Consider the following 26,572-nt stretch of genomic DNA (forward strand, 5'->3'; position numbering starts at 1 on the left):
TAAAATTTTGTCAATTTTGTTTATCTTTTTTTAAAAAAAGCTTAGTTTTAATGATCTTTTCTATAATCTTCCTAGTTTCTATTTTATTTCCACTATGATCTTGGTTATTTCCTTTCTCTACCTAACTTTGAATTTAGTTTGTTCTTCTTTTTCTAGTTCTTTGAAATATAAATTAACTTATAAAAGAATATATATATTATATATATAACTTATAAAAATATATATAAAATAAATATAACTTATAAAATTAAGTTTATTTGACCTCTTTCTTTTTTCTTAATATAATCATTTGTTGCCTTAAACATCCCCTTTAGAACTGCTTTTGCTGCATTTCATAAGCTTTGGTATGTCATATGTTCATTTTTACTTTTTCAAGATTTTTAAAAAATTTTCCTTTGATTTTTTTCTTTGGCCTACTGGTTGTTCAGGAGCTTGTTGTCCATTTTGCAAATGTTTGTGAATTTCCCACTTTTCCTGTTGTAATTAACAACCAGGAGTCAATGAAAGGAGTAGGAGTAGGTAGGGAATTTTGGCCAAACCAAATTATATATCATTCAACTCACTTTCTGATTGAAAGCAGTTTAATGTTTTATATCATATCACTGTTCTTCTTACCTCTAGTTTATAATATTGAAGGTACTAAGTCCTAAGAAAAATATGCATACAATTTTGAGTTATATCTTTTGTATGGTACCCATCTGAGGTTGGACTATTTAGCAAAAATTTCTAATTCAATAGTATTAAAAACAAAACAAAAATCCCAAAGGCCTTATGTGGCATTCGAAATGTGTGGAATTTCAGAAAAAGGAGAGAGAGCAGGTTTCTGAGTATATGATATACCAAAGCTTATATATATATATATGCATTCTTTTATAAGTTAATTTATATTTCAAAGAACTAGAAAAAGAACAAACTAAATGCAAAGTTAGGTAGAGTAAGGAAATAACCAAGATCATAGTGGAAATAAAATAGAAACTAGGAAGATTATAGAAAAGATCATTAAAACTAAGCTTTTTTTGAAAAGATAAAATCAACAAAACTTTAAACTGAGAAAAATAAAGACTCAAAAATAAAAGCAGAAATGAAAGAGAAGACATTATAACTGATAATACAGAAATATTAAGGATCATAAAAAACTACTATGAACAATTAAATGGCTATAAATGAGGATTTGAAACCATGAAATTCATAATCCAAATAATTTTTCAGTGTGAATAAAAACAAAGGTATTTATGTTATAACTAATGCACACCAAATGCTCACTGTTGTGATCTATATTAGTTAAATCTAACAAACAATTTCATAAAAGAGTAGAAATCCAGCTCTGAGCTTAAACATACGTACACATATATTTAAACACACCAGTGGATTCTGATGTGTTCTTATATCTTTTGCTCCTTTCTTCACATTCAAACTGTGTGGCTGCGCTTATATCAGCAATGTGAAATGGAAGTACAGAACATTTCATTCCTACCTTGTAAGTGCAATGAACATGGGCAGTGAATCTGGATCATTTAGACTAAAATACAGGTTATTTTTGTTTCTTTTGACATCAAAATATCTTGTTTTTCTTCTTCAACTTTCCGTTTAATAATAATAGCATTATTGGATGGTGTTTTAGGCTTTTTAAAAGCAAATATAAGTGGTGGTTAAGCAATTGGAATGAAGTCTGTTCAACAGAGGTTGAAGAATAAAGAGTATCTAGTGATTGCCCAGGTACATAGACAGTAAATAGCCGAACAGTGACTACAGGGCAGACATCCTGATTTCTAGTTCATTGCTTTTTCTTTTCTTCAAGCACAGTGCCTCTCATATGGGCCTAAAGGAAGAAAGAGAAGTAACAATTATAGTGTATATCTACTAAGGATTATGTTCTGGTTAGGTGATCATTTTAAATCCTTCAACTAACCCATATGAAGTACAATATCATCCTGATTTTAGAGGAGACACTTTATGTTGAGAGGGGTTAGATAAGTTGTCTGACATCAAATTACTTGTATGAATGATAGTTCAGACTTCCACTATATACATTTGCTTCCTTTGGTGGAGAATTGTTAACAACTTTACTGTCCTCTATTTTTTTAAGTAATAATTTTCCAAAATTATATTTTTTAGTTCATCCTCAACTAGATTATGTCATTAAAGTCATGAACCATTTTTTCAATATCCTCTGTGTTGTGAAGATTCCAAATGCCACATTTTCCACATATTATACAGCCCTATTTGACTCTTAAATTTCTGACTGTAAGGTTATTTCTCAACAATAATCTAATCATTTTCATTTTTATTTATTTTATTTGAATTAAATCACAATACAATCTGTAGCCTTAACCATAAAATCAATTCAATTCTCAATTCCTTGTTAGCAAGAAGACTGATTAATTTGTGTTCTGCATTTGATTTGTTCTCTTTGTGACTCATTCCTAGAAATACAATATTATCACTTTGCTTTATAAGAGAATAGACTTGAAGTCTTTACAATAAGTTGGTGTTCAGTGAAACCTATACAGTCTTATTCAACCTCATTGATTTCAGCATTTTAATGAGGATAAATAAAATTAAATACCACTGGCTTCCTTCTTAACTTTTAAAAGTAACAAAAGGGCCACCTGACAGCTCAGGAAGAAAGGAGAAACCCTACCCACTTAAGTTTGTTGTTCAAAAGAATACAGATAAATAATGATTTGTTTATCTGGTTATTTTTTCTAGCAGAAGCCTGCAACACCTATGTCTTCCTAAATCACTTCTATGTACAAGTAACCCTAAGTGCGCACATGCCCCAGTGTAATCTCTTACCTCACCTTAGGGATGGCCTCAGATCATGTGTCTTATATTTAAACAAGAACTGTGTGAAAACTGCATTGGTTTTTTCTTTCTGTCATAAAGGTAGATTCTATAATAGACCCACCATAAGGTTAAAATATTTGCTTGCTCAGCTATCTAATTGTTCTTGCCAGTTTTTAGATTACTATAATTTCAGAAATTTAGCATTCCCTTTTTAAATCGGACTTATCTGATTATAAAAAATGCAAATAACTCTTCAAAGTCGGGAATGTATGTTTTATTTATCATAAGAACAAAACAAAAATCTTTTTCATTACAGGCCTCTATTTTTGAGATCTCCTATTCCAATTGTTTATAAAATTCAATGTTCATCAAAATCACTTGAGGAGGGTTTTAAAAATGCAAACTGGCAAAACCTACTGCAGATCTACCAAGTCAGCTCATCTGGTCTCAATAGTCCAAAATCTATATACTTTAGGTTTCTCTAAATCATTTATATTGTAGATAATCTATGTATCCACCTTTGGGAGACACTTTTATTTCATGTAAAGCAATTTATAATATTTGGGCTTTCAACTGGCAGGAAACATTCTATGTGAGTGAATTGGCAAGACATCTTAAGTAAATAATTTGAAACACATGGCAGGCCCCTTTATTTGTTTGTAAAAGATACTCCTTCATCACTCATAGACAATGGATAAAACTTGTCCTGGGTCAAGATGCAAGCAGTGGGCTCAGTGAATCAGAACATTCTAAGTTTCAGTTTCAGAATTGCTTCTGGAATAAAAGACTTGTACTTTTCTTATGGCTGCTTATCTATTTTTCCATTGGATGGCCTCCATATTCAATTGCTGCAGCACAGTGTGCTGGAAAAATTATTGGCCTTAGAGCTGGACAGTTGTGAAGTCAGACATGTTATTAAACCTCTGTACTTTATAAAATCTGTATTATAAATACTCTACAGATTTGCTCTTAGGTTTAAAATATATAATGTTGTTAGGATTAAAGCAGATAATGCTTTTATAACACATTATTTTAAGGAAATGTTAATTTATTCAGGATTCCCAGATACATTGTTGTGAGTTTCCTACACTTGCATATTAGCCCATTAAGGACAACTACTATTTGCTGAATGTAAGAGAGAACCATGGCCTTGGGATCATAAAACTTAGCAACATAAGGAGATCTTTAAATTCATTTAGTCACATTTCTGCTAATGATTGTTCAGATTCTACTACACAGGTCTTCAACCCTGCCAACAGAAAACAGCTATAAAACCTGGACATGGTGTAAAGATAGATACAGGAAGGCAGTGAAGAGTGACCAAAAGAAGGTAAATGTTGGCAGGGAGTGTAAGTATGGAGAAGGAGATAGAAAGAACTGGAGAGCATAGGGATTATAAATATCTGGGTAAATACAAAAGAATTATTTTGCTATTCTGCCCTTAAATTCTACATAATTCATGAATTTGTTTAAAGCTAAATAGATAGCATTATTTTATATCGTTGCAGTGTGTGTAAATGTGATGCATATGAACATTCTTGTATAAAAGACAGTGCAGGGGTGGCTGTAAGATTTCCATATTTTGTATGTAGTAGTTCAATGTTACCAGTAACCTGTGAACAGTTAGGGATTTCTATTATAATTTCCTGGACAACCACACACAAAAAATAGTCAAATTCTAATACTAGTTAAATAATCCACAAAAAGAAAGAAAAGTGAAGAGAAACGACAACAGACCAAATAGGAAACAAATAACAAAATGATAAATTAAAAACAAGTTGTATTAATAATTACATCGAATACACAATGAACAGAAAGAATTTTCAGAATGGATAAGGTAAAAAGCAAGACCTAATTATGTGCTGTCTAGAAGATACGCATTTTGAGCATGAAGAAAAATACAAGTAGAAATAAAATTGATGGAAGAAGACATGCTATGCAAATAGTATGCAGAAGAAGGATGGAAGAGCTAGTTCAATATCAAATAAAATATATTTTAAGAAAAAGAATGTATCATTAAAATAAGGGAAATTGTTTAATAATGATAAAAGGCTCAATTAATCAGAAAGGCAAAGTAATCATAAAAGTATTTTTGCCTAATATTGAATTTTACAATACATTAAACAAAAATTGATAGAATTAAAAATATTAAATAGAAAATTTGAATAGGCCAATAACAAGCAGTGAGTGAGTTTGTAATTTAAAAATTTTCCAAAGAGGAAACCCCAGTCTCAGATTACTTTGCTGGTGAATTCTACTAAATGTTTAATTAAGAATAAACCTCATATCCAAAATAGAAGAGAGAACAATATTTCCCAACTCTTCTATGATACCAGTATGAACAAAGGTGCAAAAGCTTTCTGCAAAATAAAAGCAAACAAAATCTAGCAATATATGAAGGGATTATTCACCATGACCAAGTGAGATACATCCCAGGAATGTAAACTTGGTTTAATAAACTCTGCAAAATTCAATACATGTCCTATGTCATATTAATAGGATCAAAAACAAAGACTGGCTCTCAAATAGATGCAGAAAAATCATTCGACCAAATCCACTTAAAATAGTAGCAATAGAATTCTATCATCTTCAATATAATAAAGGTCATGAATGAAAAACCTACATTTAATATAATCCTTAATGGTAAAATACAGATTATTTTTCCCCAAAGATCAGGAATAAGAATATTGTTGTCATCATTCTCTTCAGCATTGTCTTGGAGATTATAGTCAGTTCAGCTAGGCAAGAAAAGGAAATAAAAAGCATCCAGAATTGGGGCACCTGTCAGTTAAACACCTGACTCTTGATTCCAGATCAGGTCATCATCTTGGGGTTGTGAGATTGAGCTCTGGTTTGGGCTCCACTTGGAAGCTGCTTAGGATTCTCCCTCTCTCTCTCGCTCCGTGCCCCTCCCCACTCTAAAAAAAATAAAAAAATAAAAATCCAGAATTAAAACTATCTCTATTTGGGAAAGACATGGGATTGTACACAGAATATCTTAAGGAATTCACTGAAAAAATATTAGAACTAACAAGCAAATTGAGGAAATTTGTAGGATACAAACTCAATATTCAGAAGCGATTGTATAATATAAAAGTAAATTTGGGGCGCCTGGGTCGCTTAGTTGGTTAAACGACTGCTTTCGGTTGGGGTCATGATCCTGGAGTCCCAGGATCTAATCCTCCATTGGGCTCCCTGCGAAGCAGGGAAGTCTGCTTCTCCTTCTGACCTTCCTCCCTCTCATGCTGTCTCTTATTCTCTCTCTCTCAAATAAATAAATAAAATCCTTAAAAAAATAAAATAAAAGTAAGTTTTGTTTTTGGATAAGAAAGTTGAATATTATCTAGATTCCAATTCTCCTGTCTATAAATTTAGTGTAACTCAAATAAAAACACCAGTAAGATTTTTTTTTCCTGGAAGTGGACAAGTTGATGCATTTCCTTTTATAAAAAAGAGGTGTTTTTTTTTTAATCTTTGGAAATTGTAGCTTTAGCTTGTGATAAAGATAGAAAACATTCAAAAAATTTAAAAGTTACATAAAGCCATGGCATCCTATAGAGTTATTTGGTGCTGAGCAGGCAGTAGAATGAAAAACCCAATTTGTTCATATTCAATACAATATTTCCCTTTCCTTACTTCTGAGGCAGAATTATATAAACATCTATATTTAATGCATAAAAAATTTAAATTTTAAATATACTTTAGATTAATTTTTAATAAGATCATTCCACCCTTGAGTGAGAAGTTTGAAACTCAAATCAAAGACATTTGAACAAGCCAATCTTATCATGGATAATATAGTATTTGAAGTTCAAATTCTCACAGATACAGAATTTGAAAAATATTATATTAACATTAAATATTTTAAAATAGAAAAGTGGCTAAATTAATCATTATTTCGCTGATATTGGAGAGTCTTATACATAATCTGACATGGATTAATTTATTTTTCCTTTCATAAGCAAATCATTAAAAAGGATCTGTGTTTCTAGGATTTCATCTTTACTCATATTTTAATAATCTTTAATTCACAAATAGCTTGAACTGAAATTGGTTAATGGTAGTGCCACATAATCATTTTATATGTTATAAGAATCTCTAGGCATAATGAAATCACTAGGAGTTTCCACAAAACTCAAATATATAAATGTAAGTGTGAAGTGGCATATGGATCAATTTGGGGTCATTTAAAGATAGTAGACATATTCTTCAACCTTATTAAAGGGCTGAAAAGAAAGATAATACATAATGATATAATGTATAATATATAATGTAAAATGTAAGAACAATGTAAACATTTAATATAATTTTTTCCTTATGTGAATAAAATTTTTAAAATTCTAAAACTGTTGAATTCATATAATTTAATACATTTTGATAGCATATAGGCTTATTCTTATCTTTTAACATTTTCTCATTAAAATGAACATATCTGGGGTGGCTGGATGATAGACATTGGGGAGGGTGTGTGCTATGGTGAGCGCTGTGAATTGTGTAAGACTGTTGGATCACAGATCTGTACCTCTGAAACAAATAATGCAATATATGTTAAGAAAAAAAAAGAAGAAGAAGATAGAAGGAGGGGAAGAATGAAAGGGGGTAAATCGGTGGGGGAGACGAACCATGGGAGACGATGGACTCTGAGAAACAAACTGAGGGTTCTAGAGGGGAGGGGAGTGGGGGGAATGGGTTAGCCTGGTGATGGGTATTAAAGAGGGCATGTTCTGCGTGGAGCACTGTGTGTTATGCACAAACGATGAACCATGGAACACTACATCAAAAACTAATGATGTAATGTATGGTGATTAACATAACAATAAATGTACTAGAAAAAAATTAAAATAAAATGAACATATCTTACTTTTTTCTATCATCACTGTTTTATTTCTATAATTTTAAAATAAATCTTGTTCCAGAGCTCCTTTGTCAGTACATGCCATATTTTCCCTTTATCTTCCCAGTTTTTTTGCAGCCTTTTTGAGATACAGTGTAACTGACATATAACATTGTATAAGTTTACAGTGTACAATGTGATCATTTGCTAAACATATATATTTCAAATGATTACCACAGTAGGGTTAGTAAATGTCACCATCATCTCATATAATTTTTCCTTTTTGTGGTGAGAACATTTAAGACCTTAGTTTCAGGTACATAGTAAAGTATTTACTGTAGTCACCCTGCTGCCCACTGTATCGCCAGAACTTATTTTGTAACTGGAAATTTGTACCCTTTACCAACATCTTCCCATTTCCCCCACTCTACTCTAAAGAGGTAACTTCATGGAACTCATTTGATGCTTTTTATGTTACTACCAAGAATTCTGACACTAAGCTTATTTCCTTTGAAAGTAACTTGGAGACCTTGAGGATTTTTATTATCTTAAATGTGCAATGTAATTTTTTCTTTTTTATTGGGATTCTGGCAAGAGTCTCGAATTATATTTTCTATGTACATGATCAGTCCTTTCACTATATAGATTACAATTTTGTGGGTTTTTTTTCTGGATTGTTTTGAATTATTGCTTAGATATTTATTCTGTTCCTACTGCTTTTTTAAAAAAAATTAGTGATTCCAAATATACATATATTGAATATCTTTTATATTATTTCTTCTCTTATTACATTTTATTCTCTGTTCAGGCTTTTATTCAACATTTCTCATAGAATATAATCACATTTATTACTCCTTGACTCTTTATCTGTTTGTACTGCCTCAGATTAAAAAAAAAAACTATCAATTTCTTTTCTGTATTTAGTTAAATCTCATTGCATATTTTACTATCTTGTTTCCCCATTTCTATTGCAATAAGCCACACTAATGTAATCACAAGTGTTAAGGGCACCTGCGTGGCTCACCCGTTAAGCGTCTGCCTTCAGCTCAGGTCATGGTCCCAGGGTTGTGGGATCGAGCCCCGCATCAGGATCCCTGCTCAATGGGAAGCCTGCTTCTCTCTCTCCCACTCCCCTTGCTTGTGTTCCTTCTCTCGCTTTGTCTTTCTCTGTCAAATAAATAAATAAAATCTTAAAAAAAAATCACAATAGTTCAACTTTTTTTTACACCTAAAAATTGTTATTTTTTCCAACTTTATTCTGCTCTATGGTTGTGTTTTAGAGGAATTTTCATTGGCTGTTTCCTTCAAATATTTGCTTTATCTCAATGTAGAATGATATTATGGCTTCTCAATAATGGTTCTATGAAGATGAGAGGATTTTGGATAACTTATGAAATTCCCAATTCAAGAGCATTTACATAAGCAAACAATTTTTTAAATATAATTGTTTTCAGGCATTTGGAAAGTTTTAGTGTATCTTTCTATTTTTGTTGTTGTTGTTGTTTTGATTTTTCAGGACATTTAATTTTCCCTTTTATGTTTTTATTTCCCTTTACCACCGTGGTTAGTTTTATATGTCAACTGGCTAGGCTCCAGTACCCAGTTATTCAAGCAAGCACTAATATAGGTGTTGCAATGAAATTATTTTGTAGCTGTGGTTAATATGCATAATCAGTTGACTTTAAGGAGATTATTTTGACAAGATGATTTGGCCTCATCCAGTCAGTTGTAAGGCCTTAAGAGCAAAATTTCCTTGAGGAAGAAGAAATTCTGTATCAATATTGCAATATCAGTTCCAGCCTGAGTTTTCAGTCTGCTGGCCTACCTTACAGATTCCAGATTTGCAGCCTCCAAAACCACATAACCCAATTTCTTGAAACAGATTTCTTCAACCACCAAATCTCAAATATCGCTTACTTTCCTAGTTAATAACCTTTCTGATAGAAACAATAACTTTCCAAGACTAAATCTTAGGTCTGTTAAAGTATTATTTCCAAAATATTAAAACTGTATTTATAATATTAATACACAGAGATTCTTATGTCTATGTTTACTTTGCTACATTAATGAAGAAACTAGGAGGATACCAAGAAAACAATGACATAATGACCTTTCAAAGTAGTATTTGAGAAACTAAGATATATATATATTCAATGAATAACAAAATGCTGGAATAAATTGAACAGGTTGGTACGAAAGTTTCAACTAAATGTCCTACAGGACAATAACTCCATAATCTTTATTCTTTATTGGACAAAAATTATTTGAATCCCCATTGAATAGATTCATTTACATCTTAAATTTCTTCTACAAATTAGCATCTAACTACAAAATTATAAATATCTATATTCTAATTAATAGCAAATAGTAAAAAAAAAAGTTGTATTTCCTTAGACAAATGACCCATCATTAGCTTATTATTAGTAGTTATAATATAAAAATCTATCTTTTTGCCTTATTACCAAGTTTTGAGCAATTTCTTAATGCATCCCATACACTCATAATTCCCTTTCCTGTGGTCGTGCTTTGATCTATCTGATCTCAGGATGTTCTTAGGATTTGGCATTTGGTTTAGAACTTTTACTGTTGTTGATTTTTTCTGTGCTCCAGTGACATTAACCTATCCTTTCCCCTCCATGAACATGAAGGAAGTGGGAGCTTGGTATTTAGTTCTCTATTTACAAGAAATTTGGGGTTCATGGTATTCTGTGTTTCCTGATTATGCGGAAGGTAAATTTATTTGTGATTTTATTTGCTCTCCTTGTTGATCTTCATGTTTTGGTTGTTGTTATTTTGAAGATGTGGGAAAAGATTCTGAATTCTGCAGCAGCCATTATTCTAAGCAACCTAGGAAACCAGACTGTGTCATATACATTTCTAAATGTATTTACCAGTGTTAAATAAATGGACTTGATATGAAATACTTGGATTTTTGTTTTCAGTACCCTGAGCATTATCTTTCCATTCTCTCACCTAAATTTCACTCATATAATCCTAAATTCTCTCTCTCTTTCTTCCACCCCCCCTCCCGTTAGAAAGGATCAGTCAGTTTTCAAGAAAGACATGAGGTACTTAGGAGTGTTCACCATCAATGTGTTTTTTGCTCCTATGGCTAGGCCATTATCATTTAATCCTTTACATTTTAATTATAGAAGTAAAGCCAATGACCTGTGTTAAAATAATTTCATGGGTCAGCAAGTAAATGAAGAAAGTATAATTTGAGGCATGTAAGCTTTCCTGAATCACATTAAGCAACAACCTACTCATAAGCCTGAACTAGAAGGTAAGAATGAAACAATCCATCTAGGAAGTCTAAAGAGAAGATTATTGTCTCTTCCCCAGGCCCCCCCTTTCCTTCAAAAACTCACTCACTCAGGGTTATCAAAGTACTTATGGCCAGTTTGCCTATGCTAAGACTCCTGGAAGATATTTCAAGACTCTCTTGGGATGGAGGAGAACATTTCCAGACACAAAAGAAACCTGGAATTCTTCTTTTATTATTTTATTTTATTTTATTTTATTTTATTTTATTTTATTTTATTTTATTTTATTTATTTGAGACAAAGAGAGAGAGAAAGAGAGCATGAATGCATGAGCAGAGGTAGGGGCAGAGGGAGAGGGAGAAGCAGACTCCCCCCTGCCCAAGCAGGGAGCCTGACGTGGGGTGGGGGGTTTGGTCACAGGACCCTGAAATCATGACCTGAGCTGAAGGCAGACACTTACCTGAGCCACCCAGGCACCCCAAGAATCACGGAATACTATCAGAAACAGATTTAGTAGCTTTCCCTATTTGCCTTTTTTAAGTTCTTTCTCTCAAGCCTCTCTGAGGTTTGGTGTCCACCTAGTTGCTTTAAGTGCAGATTTTTCACCTTTCTCCATGAAATCAGCTCAAGTCCATCTGAGATCTGCCTTGTTTTCACTACGTTCTGTCATCTATGGTCAGTAAGGAAAAATGAATGAAGGTCCTGATCAAACAATACCCTTTCCCCCAGTTCTGTGAAGATTTATGAGCCAGCATTTCCCCTGCCTCATGGTTTGACACTTTCAGAACCGCTGAGATGGATCATCCATATCTGGGTAGTGGTGCAAGGTGCAGAGGGACAACAGTGTCAGCACATGTTGAACAGAAAATCCACATGAAAGGTATGAAAGAAGATATAGGAGAAATACACTGGACACCTAGGAATTTTGACTTCTAGGAATCCATTTGTGAACGAAAAGGATTTCAGGTGTGTTTTAACTGCACAAATAATAATTTACAAAATAAAAAACTACTCCATGATTCCTCTTATCTGAGGTCCCTAAGGTAGTCAAACCCATAGAAACAGACAGTTGAACTGTGATTGCCAGGTGTTGGGGGAAGAGGGGAATGGGGAGGTGCTATTCAAAGGGTATAAGGTTTCAGTTACACAAGATAAATAAGTTCTAGAGATTTGCCATATAACTCTGTGCTTATAGTTGACAAAATTGTATTATACACAAAATGTTTTAAGAGAGTAGTTCTCATGTTGTGTTCTTACCACACTCATACACAAAACTACTGAAAACATGCCATTTATACAGGGCAGAATAAATCAGTAAGAATAAAAAATAATTATTTATTTAAATAAAACATTAAACATATAGTTATAATAATTATGTTCATATATGTGAAATCAATATTTAAAAAAATTGTTCTCTGCCTAGTCAACATTCTACACAATAATCATTTTGAGTCCTGGACACATATGTCAGCTTAACTCTTTTGTAAATTTTGTTTAATTACAGTAATAAACATAATTGCTATATGCTTAACCTTTGCAATGTATAGCTTTTATTTTACTCCTTTTTAAGAAATCAACTAAGTGAATCTTTTTTAACTGATTATGCTACATTTTACATGCTTTTACAATGTTTCTAGCGATAAATATTTCAAACATATATAATCATGACATTACTAGTTTATTTGTTGACACACAAAACTACATTTTTTTCTTACCTAGAATTTTAGAAAATATATGTTAAGAGGAGCATTGAGATTGTGTCTTACACTGAACAAACACCATTTTGAAGAAGTCATTGTTTATTCAATTGCTTTCAAATGCCTATCTCCTTTTATTTCCTTAATCATTATCATCATCAGCTTCTTCTTTTTTTTTTTTTTTTGTTATTTTAGTGGGATTTTTCTTTCTTTTTTTTTTTCTTTGAAAGGAAAGGGTGTTGTTTCATATACACATAGAAACCTGTTGACTATAAAGAGAACACCATGGTTCATTAGGTTTTACGGTTGTATAGGACAAATCAAAAACTATCATTTAAAACAACAACTTTCCGAAAATGAGTGGTTACAAACAGGTCAAATGGCTGTAGGGGTCCCTGGAGACCCTGCAAGGAATACATCGTGACCAAGCTATTTTCCTAATAATATGAAAATGATATATGTCATCTTGGTGTGTACATTTGGAAAAGTGTATGTATGTCTTTTCCAGATACTATATGGCAGGTAATATCACAACAGATTGAATACAGAAGCAGGTATGAGAATCCAGATCTCTTCCATTAAGCTAGACATTACAAAGATTTGATAAATGAAACACAATGTTGATTTTCTCATATTTTTGCAAAATATAATTATATTAATTAAAATGTGTCATTTTTAATAGTGAACGGATTTTTATCATGAAATTAATACATAAATATTTTAAACACTTCTCAACTTTAATTTCTAATGCAGTTAGTAACAATAGTCCACCTACACATAAACAAAAGTTCTTTCAGTTTCTCAAAAATTTTAAGAGTTCAAATATGTCCTGAGATCAAACATTTTGAAAACTGCTATACTGATCTATACCATTTATCCTTCATGGTTGTCTTGAAACATAATAGAATCATGTCCTCTGTAAGAATTTTAATAATAGTACTATTAAGATTTATCATTTTATTAATTTCAATTTATTATATCTTATTTTAAAGATTCTATCTTCCACTTCCACATGTGGTCATTTCAATCAGTGAGAGTTCAGTGTTTTGTTTTGTTTTAGTCAAGCGGCAGGACTTGTGGTAAAACCAGTTGTCACCCTAAATATGTTTTTTTCTGCCCTGATCTCATCTAATTGCTCGTGTTAAGTAACATTGGTACTTAATATTCTAGATTTGCTCCACAATTTGTGAACTTCACAGTATGAAGCTATAGTAGAGGATACATCAATCAAATGGATGAGGCATGAATTCAATTGAGAAGTGAATTCTTGGTAACTGTGGGAAAAGGGAAATAAAGATTCAGTTATCCTTTTGAACTTGGCACTCCTCCCCCTTAATATGCTCCTAATTAATGATCCCTGTTATAAGAGAACAAGGTCAGGTGGAAAACAGTGTGCAAAAGGTGAACCAGGAGTTTTTAAGTTGGTCTATGAGGAGACTGTAAAACCAAGAGAAAGAGAGATGAGACAAGATAAAACTTTTGAAAATTATTTGTATAAAGTCAGGGTAGATCCTTGGGAAAATCCATCAGATCAAGTTCACTGACCATATAAGAGGCTTTGATGACTATCACTTAAACTGATTTAAGTCATGCCAGATGACAGTTCAATCTAGAAGTGAAGGATTTATGAAGTTCATTTGTGGTAAGAATAAATGTCAATGTTTTTCTTAAGGGAGAATTTCAAAGTGTTAAACTGATTCTCCACAGAATTGATAAGAGAGATCTACTTAATTTGACCTCAGCTGGATATCACCATATGTTTACTGAAGCCATTAATGAGGAAAAGATTAAGCATTGAACACAGCATTAGGTGAATACATAGCAGACTCAGCACTGACATTAGCCAAACTCATTTTCTTGTTTTAAGAAGATTACAAAAAGATGCAAACACTAAACTATTCTTCACTAAGACAGATAACGGTTCATTGAGCTGCAATGGTTTATAATAAAGATAAGAGGAAAATAAGTTTATTCTTCAATCATTTCATTGTGATAAACTGTATCGAAAATAACTAATACTGATTAACAACAGGAATAGTGCATTATGCCTTGTACTGGAGAGGAAGAAAGAAACCTTACACAAAAATAGGCAATACCTACATGCAAGATCTTATTTATGAGAATGGCTTTTTGCAACTTCATTTTAGTTGTTTACTGAAGAAAAAAAAGACAAAGATTTTAACTAATGCTTAAAATTTTTAATTTATTCCCCTTAAACTTGAATTTTATTTGAATTTTATATATAGAAAAAATAAGTTCTACCTAGACAAAAATGATAATCTGTTGTTGAAAGCATTAAGTGTATTTAATTCAACTTTATAAGTCCACTTCAATGTAATGAGAGCTAAAGGATTGACAGCTCTCATCACATCCAAGGTAGTTTTCCTTAGTGAACTAGTCTGTCTGTAAAGCTCCCTCCCTCCCTTTCTCTTTCTTCTCTCCTTCCTTCCTTCTTTCCTTTTTTAATTTCTTTCTTTACCTAAAGTGTGTTGGAGTTAGACTTTCAGGAGCAATGTTAGGTATAAATATGAAGAATATTTGGAATGTGAATTATAATATGTTCATACTTTATCTTCTTTCAGAAATAATTAGTAGTACCTAAAAGATGAATTGAGATGAATCCTCGAATCTAATTATCTTCCTTCTTAATCAATTCATAGATGACAATATATGTGGATGTGATAGCTACTGTAGAAGATAGAAAATATCAAATTCATTTGTATGTCTTCTTTGGAGACGTGACTGTTCATGTCTTCTGCCCATTTATTGACTGGATGATTTGTTTTCTGGGTGTTGATTTTGAGAAGTTCTTTATAGATCCTGGATACCAGTCCTTAATCCATAATGCCATTTGCAAATAGCTTCTCCCATTCCATGGGTTGCCTCTTAGTTTTGTTGACTGTTTTCTTTGCTGTGCAAAAGCTTTTTACCTTGATGAAGTCCCAAAAGTTCATTTTTGCTTTTGTTTCACTTGCCTTTATAGACATGTCTTGAAAGAGGTCACTGTGGCCGATGTCGAAGAGGTTACTGCTTATGTTCTTTAAGATTTTGATAGATTCCTGTCCCACATTGAGGTCTTTAATCCATTTTGAGTTTATCTTTGTGTATGGTGTAAGAGAATGATCCGGTTTCATTCTTCTGCATGTGGCTGTCCAATTTTCCCAGCATGATTTATTGAAGAGACTGTCTTTTTTCCATTGGATATTCCTTAATGATTTGTCGAAGATTAGTTGACTGTAGAGTTGAGGGTCCATTTCTGGGTTCTCTATTCTGTTCCACTGATCTTTGTGTCTGTTTTTGTGTCAATACCATGTTGTCTTGATGATTGCAGCTTTGTAATATAGCTTGAAGTCAGGCATTGTGATGCCCCCAGCTTTGGTTTTCTTTTTCAACAATCCCCTGGCAATTTGGGGTCTTTTGTGGACTGTCTGTTCCGGTTCTGTGAAAAATGTTGATGTCCAAACACATGAAAAATGTTCAACATCACTTGCCATCAGAGAAGTACAAATCAAAACCACAATGAGATACCACCTTACACCAGTTAGAATGACAAAAATTAACAAGACAGGAAATAAGTGTTGGTGAGGATGTAGAGAAAGGGGAACGCTCTTACACTGATGGTGGGAATGCAAGCTGGTACAGCCACTCTGAAAAATAGTATAGAGTTTGCTCAAGACATTAAAAATAGAGCTACCCTATGACCCAGCAACTGCACTATTAGGTATTTACCCCAAAGGTACAGACGTGGTGAAAAGAAGGGGCACATGCAGCCCAATGTTCATAGCAGTAATGTCCATGATAACCAAACTGTGGAAGGAGCCAAGATGCCCTTGAACAGATGAATGGATAAAGAAGATATGGTTCATATATACAATAGAATATTACTCAGCCATCAGAAAAGATGAATACCCACCATTTGCACCGACATAGATGGAACTGAAGGGGATTATGTTAAGTGAAATAAGCCAAGCAGAGAAAGTCAATTATCATATGGTTTCACTCATATGTGGAACATAAAGAATAGCGTGGAGGGCCACAGGGGAAGGGAGGAAAAACTGAATGGGAAGAAATCAGAGAGGGAGACAAACCATGAGAGACTCTGGACTCTGGGAACCAAACTGAGGGTTACAGAAGGGAGGTGGGGATAGGTTAGCCCAGTGATGGGTATTAAGGAGGGCACATGTGGTGATGAGCACTGGGTGTTAAACGCAACTAATGAATCGTTGAACACTACATCAAAAACTAATGATGTACTATAGGCTGGCTACTTGAACATAATAATAAAAAATAATAAAAAAAGAAAAATATCAAATTCACCATAACAAAGGAGAGGAGATAAGAATGTGTCTTTGCATATTATTTGAATAGATGGTATGATGTTATTTCATACACTGACCAACATTTTTCCTTATACATCTACATGACTGACTTACATGTAGGAATGTGAAGGCAGCTATGAAAAGTGGCTGGCTCAGGAAGAGCTAAATTACAGTCCACTTTGGGACATAAAGCATTTGATTCTGTGATTCTGGATGTAGAAGAATGCCTGAGATGTCCTGGAATACAACTCTTTCTCATAAGAAAGCAATCAAGGACTGCTACTTTCAGTCAGTTGTCCAGTTTAAAACCTGAAAGAGAATCTAAAACCCTAGAATTAATCTGACAACATTTTGAATTGCAGAGATAAAAGTTTTCTGGAAATGTGCTTGAAAAATGTAAGTTTTCCCACAAAACAATGAAAGTCATGCTTTATTCAGCAGTAGTAAGTACTAAAAATGCAGAGCAATGGCAAAGGACTTCAGCAAAGGTGTTGTGACTCAAGAATAATATACGCTGTTATATTGTATTTTATAAGTTCTTAAAACAGAAGGACATGCTTTGGTATATGAAAACTCAGTGTACCATCTTACTGCTTTTCTTAAAACTAAATACACACACACACATACACAGACATTTATACACATATTACGTGGAATTCAGGCAATGGAATTTGAATGAGAAATCAAATAACTCAGGATTAAGTAATGTTTCCCATAAAAGTAGTAAGAGTGAACATTGAAATTAGATAACCAAAACTTTGTTCTTAAATAAATATTATGAATATCAATACAAAAGTGATTAAAATATAAAATACAAGTATCTGTAAAGATATGTAAAATAAATTTCAGTAATCTCTGAGATACTGAAAATTATCATCACTAATAAGTATACTGTCCTATATGCGTTGATGTTTTCCCTTCACATGGCATTTATTTTTGATGTTCACAAGCACTACCTACTCTAGGACACTAAGTAAACATCTATCTACTTGAAGTTTGGGGGACCACCCAGGTGGGTTCCAAGTTTATATGATGCTGAAATTTACATAAGGCTTTTATCAATTCTTAGGTGAGATTTAAAATTTCCTGTCACTCACTGCTGAGCTGGTCCTTCTGCTGAGTTTTTAAAGTGGTATCTCCAAGCAAACACTGGGCTTTTTCTTATCCTCACACACTTTATAGATTTTAAAACAGAAACTTAGAGTCACTAAGGAGTGGAAAGAGTCCTCAGAGAGCCACAGAGTTCTCTTACCTCTATGAATTGCTTCTTTCATTCAGGTTTTGGCATATAATGATTTCCTTTGCTTTCTTCTTAGCTAAGAGATACATTTTTTTTCCCTCTCCCATGCAATCTAAAAGAAAAAAAATAAAAACAAAACAAAACAAAAAACTCAGAAAAAGTTAGGCAATGATTCTTAGAAGTTGCAGCTAAAAGGTTGCGACTAGTGTTTGGACTGGGGAGTCCCCCTTGGGAGAATGAACTAAAAACCAGCCAAAGAAGCTGTTTATAGCAAGAAAAATTAGGGATGCAAAGTATAACTGAGAGTCAGCATTCATGACATTTTGAGTTGGCCAGATTTGTGTTGCATATGGACTCACTTTCTAAACTCATCTCAATAAAGCACTGTCCTATTAAAATCAACAACAAATATAAGTGAATCCTGTGCCAGGTAATATTCTAAGTGGCTCACAAAGATTAACTCATTTTATCTTCCCAACAATATTGAGAGATTAGTACTACAAATACCCCCATCTAAATATGGGAAAACCAAGGCACAGAAAAGTTAAATAAACTTTCTCAAGGCCATATAGTTACCATGAATCTAACCAGTGCAGTCTCTTTCAAAAGTCTATGCTCTTAACCACTGCTATATTGATATCTGTATTACCATTCCTGTTTTTGCATTTCAAAGAGATTCCCTTATGATTTCTTGTGTGTCTTTACAGTAAACATTCTTACCCTTGTGCTAGTTTAAGTGTGCTTTTTCTCACAAACAAGTCTGCCTCAAGACATTCTTATGTGTTTCCATAACAACCTAGCTTTCTCCCATCAAAGTGTTTACTATATGGTATTATACTGCTACTTTCCTCCTCTGTACCCACCAGAAGATCCCTGGGGCACCAAGGCCCTGTGTAGATCAGGCTTTACATCATATCCAAATGCCTGGCAAAATGTTTAGCACACAGTATGCCTTTCTAAAACAGTTCAATGAAATAAAAGGAACAAATGTTACTGACACGTTGAAGAACACATAGAAAAGGTAGAGGAGAAAACAAATACTCCAGTTTACTAAATATATGCCAGGCTATATCCTATATATTTTATTAATAATTTAATTCAACAACTGTTTATTGAACACCGACCATGAACCAGTCACTATATTTACTGCAGAATATATAACACTGAGCAAGACCGATGCCTTTCTTACCTCCACTGAACTCTGATTCTAGCAATGGAGAGACAGACAATTAAACCATTACAATAAATCGCACTAAGTGTCTGATAGCAAAGTTTAGGGTCCTGAGAAAGTCATAGAAAGTCATCAGGACAACCAAGGAAAAAATTACCAAAGAGAATTTTAACTTGCAGCTTAAAATACAAGTAGGTTTCAGCTTGTAGAAGAAGTTGGGAGAAAACAGCTCAAGGTAAGAAAGAAAATGTGTGAAAGCTCCAAGTCTGGTATATCCATGGAACTAAATATAAATTTAATCAATATGCCTGTTTTATGGATAATCAAGCTCTACCCTATACAGAGTCTCCACAATACCTGCTGACCCACTCACCATCCCTTGCTCTGTAACTCTGGTCTCTATGCTTTCAATAGAAAGCAGAATCCCAGGAGAAATGATTGCTCTTATAGTATTCTCCACACCATAGGAGTTGGCAATGTCCCAGAACAAATTCCACTCACGGAAATACTTTCACAAAGATTCTGTGAGCATTAAAATAACATTCCAAAGGCATCTCTTTTCCATCCCTCTTCATCACTTATTGCAGTCACATTTGACATAGAAGAGGAGGATTGAATGATCACTATTAGGAAGGTTTACAACCTTCATTTTTTGGTCCTATATGATCTCCAATTCCCTCTTTTTCAGAATGAAAAAGACAGCCCTGACAGCTTTCATTTGAGAGTTGGTATGATACCAAGGGCTAGGCCATGGCATTATTTTTTTGGACACAATTTTTTAGATCACATTATCAGAGGAGGCCACTCTGTGACCAAGAAGCAGGAAGACCCCTCTACAACTTTAATGGAGCACAAATCAAGACAAGAAACTGTGCAAACCACAAAAACAATTAACCACCTCCTCTCCCCTCATACCTTAGTGTCCCACCTCACACTTTGTTACAGAGAAACCTTTGTTGCTGCGTGGCTTTGGTTAAGCATTTAATCTGTTTACTCTGCATTTTATGAACTTCAGCATTTGTTAGTAAACACAGAAAAATATGAACTTTATGTTGCAGGTGGGTCCTCAAGCCAAATATCAAAAATCTTGAGTTTAATTTTTTTCCTATAACCTCATTTGTAAAACCTTATAAATAAATCTGTAGACATGTTTCCTTAAAGGAGTTTTCATTTTTTTACTCAGTTATCAGGAAAGGAATAAACCTAACTGTAGGCAAAAGACAAAGGGGAGAACTTTACTCCAGATATTAGACATTTTTATAATGAATAATATAATTAAACAGGTTGTAATGTAGTAGATGTGTGGAAGCATAGTTGGAGTTAAGCTTGAAGAAGTAAGCAGAAATAACCTCATTAGAAGCTTTGTAAACTACGTTATGGTGTTTACACATTACTCTATAGACAATGCAAAACATCTGAGCAATATTAAGCCAGGGAAAGACATGATGAGGTTTGCATTTTTGAAGCATCTTTTTGGGGCTAGCATCCATAATGGCATATTGGAGAGATGAAGGTAATTAAGAGGCAGCTGAGGTAATATAGTTGAGAAATGCTCATGCTTATGCATGGACAGTGGAGATGGAAGGGAAAGGATTGATGGATGTTGAGATGGAGAGAAATGCTAGAACTGAATAAGCGTTGGGTGGTAGGGTGAGGAATAAAGAATCATGCTCAAAGTTATATATTAAGGAAGAGGAAAGATGATGCTAAAATGTGTTTGAGGAGGACGGAGAGAAGCAGATTTGGAGACAAAGAGGAATTCAGTGTTAGACATGGTAGATGAAGTATCCAAGGCACTGTGAGGAAGATGTATCTAAGAGCAACTTGAATTTATGGGTCAAGAGCTCAGCAGAGAAATCTGGCATGAGGGTAAAGATTTGGGAACTAGCAGCACATAGCAGCCCAGGGAAAGAGCTTAGACAGGCACCGTGAACTCTAATGCCACAGAATGCAGGAAAGAAATAAGCATGCATAAACTCAGTCCCCATTTAAATACATGGGGAGTAGAAAAGAAACAAAAGGTCATGCTCTCTCAAGAGATCGTAAAAATATATATAAATTATGTGCAACTTGGGAGAAGACAAAAAGAGCCAAGGAGAAGTGATAGGAGAAATTTTAGGGTACAGCTCTGAGAGGGCTGACATTTTCATAACAGGTTGAAAAAAAGAAACATGGAACTTAGGAGAAGGTATGGGGCCAGAAAGAAAAACACGAGCATGTGACATCACAGAAAACAATGGAAGATAATATAATATCAGTGGTGCCTAATGCTGGAGTCCTTGTTTTAAAAGGTTAAATTAACGTTGGTGAGAACAATGTAATTTGGGGTGATTCTGATTAAGAAGGGTTTCTGAGAAGTAGTATGGTTGGAACCTGGTATTCAATGGATTGAGGTGTGTGGATAAAAGACTTAAAGACAGTAAAGGTAGGCAAACCTCACAATGTCATTTTGGATAATAGTATATAGTATACAATAATATATAGAAATCTTGAATAATAATGTTCATGGTATATATGTGAATAATAATAGTATATACAGATACAACATATATTATATAATATAGTATGATATACCCTATATACATATATACATAAGCACATATATGTGGATTATAGATAAGAGTTTTTTTCTCCCCTCTTCACTTAGAACATATCTATTCTATTCTGATATAAGCTTAGTGTGAAGAAGTCTTCTGTCAGCCAATTTCCATTAATTTTTTAAGAAATTTCATTTATTTCTGAATTACTTGAAGATATTCTGTAGCATTGGATATTTATAGCTTTACAATGTAACTGGGTATGGAATAACTTTAAATATTGTGGACTCATGCTGCATATTATGAATATCAGGTCTTTTATCAGGTTTGAAAATAAAGTTCACTCATTATTTCTTTGAAAGTGACCTATATTCCCTTTGTTTTTATTATTTCTATAACTTCTACTAGACATACATTGATCTTATTCTATCTTCCATATCTCCTAAGCTTTTTTCCATATATTTCAACTTTATTATGCAGTGTTGCATTCTAAGCAAATAATTGTCAGCTACACCAATTTTCTTCTTAGTTATATCTAATCTGCTGTTTAAACAACTCACTTATTTTAATACTTCAATTACTATTTTTAATATCCAGTTGTCTTAATTTTCAAATTGACCTTTTAAAAAATATTGTCTTGTTCTCTTCTTAGGTCTTCCATTTTTGCAATTTTATCTTTATTGTTACAAATGTGCTTACTTTACAATCTTCATTTAATTATTCCCTTACCTTAAATCCATACTGGTTCATTATATGTGATGCCTATTGTTCATGGGAGATTATTTCTGGTTATTTTCTGATTCTACATCTTTTTTTTTTGAATCTTATGTAACCTGGATTGAGGGTGTATCTGTCCAAATCAATTTTGCATTTGCTTTTGCCAAGTGTCAAAGGATCTTTCTGCCTTAGGACTACCTTATGTGTTATTTATTCAATGTAGAGTTTCCTGAGCAAGTCAGTAATACATATTCACATCACAAACTGAATGAGGGCATAACCATGATTCTGAAATTTCAAGCAGCTCAAGTTAAAGAAGACATGTTTCCATTACATCTGACTCTTCCAGGATTCTGATTTTTTGTCTATACTATCTTTTATTGAGGGTGTACTTAGCTTTATACAAAGAACTCAATTACAATTCCCCATCAGCATCACTTTGCTTCATTGAGATTTACTTTATTTTCTTCTGAACTCAACTATGTATTTATAGATGTAATAAACTATTTTTAAAAAGGGCATTGTGGGTTGTGAAGTTCAAAAAAATGGAAGTCTAATGATTTAATTGTTAAAATTGACTTCTTTCTTATCTAATACTTGCCATTTATAGCAATTATGTGAGAAAATCAGTGTAGTGTCTACCCTCACTTATAGAGCCCCTTTCAATGAAATTTGTTTCTTTACTTATTTATGGTTTTGTGTTCCCTTGAACCTCTACAGATGAAGATTCAAGACACTTTGGAATGAGGGCAGACCATAAAAGGTGCAAAATACAACATTTTCTGACCTGAGGCCTGCCATGAAATGGTTGACAACTCTTAGGCTAAGGAATAGGGGGAGTTTCTGTCTCTGGCACTCACTGTGTGTTAGTGCAAGTTTTTTCTCCTCTCCAGGTACTGAAGTAAATGCAATCCACTACTGAAGTTTTCCTTTAGGCCTACAAGGGTCAATAAGATTGGGCCAACCTCCCAGAACCATAAGCAGAATTTGGAAAAGTTGTATTTCTCAAGATGATTCACAAACTGGATTATGAAATCTATTTTTAGGGAGGGAATTATAAGGTAGAGAGATTCAAAGCTGTTTCATCTGCCATTTCTAGAGAACCTGAATAATTTTAATAATAAAACAATTATGTAGTTATTTTATATTTTGGCCTTGACATACAGAGGCCCCCAGAGTTAATACCCACTATAGAAGAAATTAGTATCTTCAAATGGAAATGAACAAATGATAAACTAAGACAAACATTAAAAATATACTTAAAAGTAACTATATACTAAAGTGTTAGTTATACTGGAAATGAGAATAAAGGACAAGTTAAGTAGTACTGCAGGAAACAGAATCCCAGTGGCATGATGCCATACTATTTTGTGCTATAGGAATGCTATAACCAAGAACTCAAAAATATCATCTAAGAACAAGTTGGTGGAGAAATATTTTGTAGAAATATTCCAGAAATCTCCTTCAAACCAAGGTTGTTTGCCAGTTCCCTCTTTATTATACAGAAGTGAGATAACAACTCAAAGCAGGCTTACTGTCAGTTCTTCAGCCTCCATCAGCCGTGTAATACAGTTTAATTGTGTCGATCTTAGTCATTCACCACCATCCATCTTTGCCCAGCCATTTTTCCACTTAAAACACTGAACAGGTCTTTTTAGTATCTTCTGTTTGGATTAAGCACAGAGGGCATTGTATACCACCATTAAAACAGAAATCTAATTGTTTGAATGTTAACAAATACAAATCAAATTTTTAGCAGATAAAAAGACCAACATCCTTTTGAAGCTACTAAAGGTTTTCATTGATTTCTATTAATGAACAGTCAGTCCTCTTTCTCCTTTTCCACTACATTTAATCAGTTAGAAAAGGCAGGTCTGCTTATTTTCAAAATCCTCATTTCCCAGTAGTAAATTGAAAGCCCAGAAAACAATTATGGAAGAAGTGGCAGAACCAAATGCAATAGTCACTCACACTATTTAAAGTTTTCCTGAACATCCATTTTCAATTGCTTCTTTCTCATTTGAATGCTTTATACATATGCACTCAGAATACTAGCAACTAGAATTTGAAAAATTGTTTTGACTAATATAGAAAATATCTCCTTAAAATATCATAACTACAGATCAGAGTTCTAGAGAGTACATAAAAATATTCTTTCTTTTTTGGTCTTCTAATTTTGCAATCTAGTACTTGGATCAAAAATAAAGATAACATGTAGTTTTGAATTGTCAGTATAGTAAATCAATTTTAGTCTGTAGTTATTTTGTGTATCTAAGGAGAGTTTTTAGCAACGGGTTCATTAATAGGGTGACTAAGTAGAATTTTGTAATGTAAGCATGTGGAAAAAAGTTAAGTCATCCCTATTTAATCCTACTGCAGCTTCATTTTGTGAAAGATTTGTTTTGCTTATTTTAAATTAGGACACAGTTGAGAAAGACTGCAATATGCCTTTCAGATAAATACTGATGCATTCCTGTGTTGCCATCTCTGTTTTAGTATCAGTGAAGATACAGGCTCAGCAGTAGAGAAGCAATTGTCTCTTTAAGAACTAAATCTTGTTTGTGCACAGCATTAGCAATAGCCCCAAGGCAACAATGAAGATGTTTTCAAAGTATTGCTTGGGAATTTGTCAGTGATTATCATTGACATTAATGGGAGTTCTATAGGCAGTTTTACTGCCATCACTTTGAAATGTGTAAGTGAGAGTTTCGGCAAGAGTGCTTTTTGCAAGCTTTCTTCTACAGATTCATGAATAAATACTTTAAAATGTTGGAACAATTGTGTGATCTGATGAAAACACTCAATCATAAATTTAGGTAACCACATTAAACAAACTAGTTATTTTGGTTTTTTAAAAGTAGGTATTTTATTCTTCTTCATTTTAAGCTATTTTGAAGGGTAATACATTTGAAGTCTGTACACATTAATACTTTTCTGAAAGAGCCAATCTACTTGCACCCTATAACTGGACTTAACACACCAAAATGCAGTATCAAGAGGTCTATTGGTTTTTATAGTGTTGAGTCTTGATATTTGTCATCCATTGACTTATTTATAGTGCCCACTACAGTAGACACTCAGAATATAATGGTCGGTACAAACTCATGGAGTTTACTATTACTGTTTAGTAATAGTAATCAACTACAAGACAAACACTGATAAAATCACAATGTGAAAAGCACCACAAAGAGGCACAGGTACAGTAAAAGGAATAATAGAAATGTCCAAGAAGGCTCTGGAAAGAATGGTATCTCAGCTGAGTTTTAAAAGGTGAGTAGGTGTTATGATGGTAATAATGGGATAAGAAAAACATTTTGAAAGAGGAAATATGATGTAAAAAAAAGTCCTGAGATAGTAGGAGTTACAGAAACTACTTGGGATTAAAAGAAAGCCATTGTGGTTGGAGTGTACAAGGGCGGGAAGTCATTGCACATAGAGAGGCTGGAAAGGAAACAGACCAGACTGCAGAGATTTTATTTTATTTATTAATTATTTATTGAGAGAGAAAGAGAATGATAGAGAGAGAGCATGAGAGGCAGGAGGGTCAGAGGGAGAAGCAAACTCCTTGCTGAGCAGGGAGCCTGATGCGGGACTCCAGCCTGGGACTCCAGGATCATGACCTGAGCCGAAAGCAGTCACTTAACCAACTGAGCCACCCAGGTGCCCCAAGACTGTGGAGATTTTTAAATTAATGCTAAGAAGCTTAATTATTAGAATACTGTAATCGTTCTCATTTGCTTTATAACAAAATGTAGTGGCTTAAAAAAGAGACATTTTTGTTCACCCTTTTTGTTAATGAGGTATTTGGGTGCCTCTGGGTCAAGATCTCTTCTGTAGTTGCAGATAGGATGTCATCAGGGACTATAGTCAGATAAAGGCTTCATGAGGAGTGGGGCAACTGCTTTCAGTGTGGTCCACTGTTGGCAGGAGGTCTTACTTCCTTCCTTTGCCACATAAACCTTTCCAAAGTTGCTTGTGCATCCTCATAACATGACAGCTCACTTCTC

This window comes from Callorhinus ursinus, unplaced genomic scaffold (genome assembly GCF_003265705.2).
Source record: "Callorhinus ursinus isolate GAN/ISIS: 27379988/994484 unplaced genomic scaffold, GSC_fseal_2.0 scaffold4, whole genome shotgun sequence".
NCBI classification, from domain to species: Eukaryota; Metazoa; Chordata; class Mammalia; order Carnivora; family Otariidae; genus Callorhinus; species Callorhinus ursinus.